We start from the raw sequence: 2500 nt of genomic DNA on the forward strand, positions 1-2500 counted from the left end.
CCAAGTTTTGCCCCGTTTTTGCCCCTTTTGCCCCGTTTTTGCCTCCTTTTGGGCTGTTCTTTGCTAGATTGGGCTTTCGTATAGCATGGACGGTGCTGCTTCTCGCTTCGCTCGCTGTTCGCCGCTCGCCGCTCGCTCGCGCAGCCAAAAATGGCCAGTTTTGGCCCGTTTTTGGGCTGTTTTGGCCTGTTTTTGGTCTGTTCTGGCGTGGCGCGGTGACCGTCGTGAGCGGAGCAAAACGTCAGCCATCTCAGCACCTTGGAACCCCCCGGGTGGCACAGGGCTGGATGGGGCTTTCGTATAGCAGGGACGGTGCTGCCTCACGCTTCGCTCGCTGTTCGCCGCTCGCCGCTCGCTCGCGCAACCTAAAATGGCCAGTTTTGGCCCGTTTTTGGGCTGTTTTGGCCTGTTTTTGGTCCGTTCTTGCGTGGCACGGCGACCGTCGTGAGCGGAGCAAAACGTCAGCCATCTCAGCACCCTGGAACCCCCCGGGTGGCACAGGGCTGGATGGGGCTTTCGTATAGCAGGGACGGTGCTGCCTCTCGCTTCGCTCGCTGTTCGCCGCTCACCGCTCGCTCGCTCAGCCAAAAATGGCCAGTTTTGGCCCGTTTTTGGGCTGTTTTGGCCTGTTTTTGGTCCGTTCTTGCATGGCGCGGTGACCGTCGTGAGCGGAGCAAAACGTCAGCCATCTCAGCACCCTGGAACCCCCCGGGTGGCACAGGGCTGGATGGGGCTTTCGTATAGCAGGGACGGTGCTGCCTCACGCTTCGCTCGCTGTTCGCCGCTCGCCGCTCGCTCGCGCAGCCAAAAATGACCAGTTTTGGCCCGTTTTTGGGCTGTTTTGGCCTGTTTATGGTCCGTTCTTGCGTGGTGCGGTGACCGTCGTGAGCGGAGCAAAACGTCAGCCATCTCAGCACCCTGGAACCCCCCGGGTGGCACAGGGCTGGATGGGGCTTTCGTATATAGCAGGGACGGTGCTGCCTCTCGCTTCGCTCGCTGTCCGCCGCTCGCCGCTCGCTCGCGCAGCCAAAAATGGCCAGTTTTGGCCCGTTTTTGGGCCGTTTTGGCCAGTTTTTGGCCTGTTCTTGCATTGCGCGGTGACCGTCGAGAGCGGAGCAAAACGTCAGCCATCTCAGCACCCTGGAACCCCCCGGGTGGCACAGGGCTGGATGGGGCTTTCGTATAGCAGGGACGGTGCTGCCTCTCGCTTCGCTCGCTGTCCGCCGCTCGCCGCTCGCTCGTGCAGCCAAAAATGGCCAGTTTTGGCCCGTTTTTGGGCCGTTTTGGCCAGTTTTTGGCCTGTTCTTGCATTGCGCGGTGACCGTCGAGAGCGGAGCAAAACGTCAGCCATCTCAGCACCCTGGAACCCCCCGGGTGGCACAGGGCTGGATGGGGCTTTCGTATAGCAGGGACGGTGCTGCCTCTCGCTTCGCTCGCTGTCCGCCGCTCGCCGCTCGCTCGTGCAGCCAAAAATGGCCAGTTTTGGCCCGTTTTTGGGCCGTTTTGGCCAGTTTTTGGCCTGTTCTTGCATTGCGCGGTGACCGTCGAGAGCGGAGCAAAACGTCAGCCATCTCAGCACCCTGGAACCCCCCGGGTGGCACAGGGCTGGATGGGGCTTTCGTATAGCAGGGACGGTGCTGCCTCTCGCTTCGCTCGCTGTCCGCCGCTCGCCGCTCGCTCGTGCAGCCAAAAATGGCCAGTTTTGGCCCGTTTTTGGGCCGTTTTGGCCAGTTTTTGGCCTGTTCTTGCATTGCGCGGTGACCGTCGAGAGCGGAGCAAAACGTCAGCCATCTCAGCACCCTGGAACCCCCCGGGTGGCACAGGGCTGGATGGGGCTTTCGTATAGCAGGGACGGTGCTGCCTCTCGCTTCGCTCGCTGTCCGCCGCTCGCCGCTCGCTCGTGCAGCCAAAAATGGCCAGTTTTGGCCCGTTTTTGGGCCGTTTTGGCCAGTTTTTGGCCTGTTCTTGCATTGCGCGGTGACCGTCGAGAGCGGAGCAAAACGTCAGCCATCTCAGCACCCTGGAACCCCCCGGGTGGCACAGGGCTGGATGGGGCTTTCGTATAGCAGGGACGGTGCTGCCTCTCGCTTCGCTCGCTGTCCGCCGCTCGCCGCTCGCTCGCGCAGCCAAAAATGGCCAGTTTTGGCCCGTTTTTGGGCCGTTTTGGCCAGTTTTTGGCCTGTTCTTGCATTGCGCGGTGACCGTCGAGAGCGGAGCAAAACGTCAGCCATCTCAGCACCCTGGAACCCCCCGGGTGGCACAGGGCTGGATGGGGCTTTCGTATAGCAGGGACGGTGCTGCCTCTCGCTTCGCTCGCTGTCCGCCGCTCGCCGCTCGCGCAGCCAAAAATGGCCAGTTTTGGCCCGTTTTTGGGCCGTTTTGGCCAGTTTTTGGCCTGTTCTTGCATTGCGCGGTGACCGTCGAGAGCGGAGCAAAACGTCAGCCATCTCAGCACCCTGGAACCCCCCGGGTGGCACAGGGCTGGATGGGGCTTTCGTAT

Source organism: Musa acuminata, unplaced genomic scaffold (genome assembly GCF_036884655.1).
Source record: "Musa acuminata AAA Group cultivar baxijiao unplaced genomic scaffold, Cavendish_Baxijiao_AAA HiC_scaffold_649, whole genome shotgun sequence".
Classification (NCBI taxonomy): domain Eukaryota; kingdom Viridiplantae; phylum Streptophyta; class Magnoliopsida; order Zingiberales; family Musaceae; genus Musa; species Musa acuminata.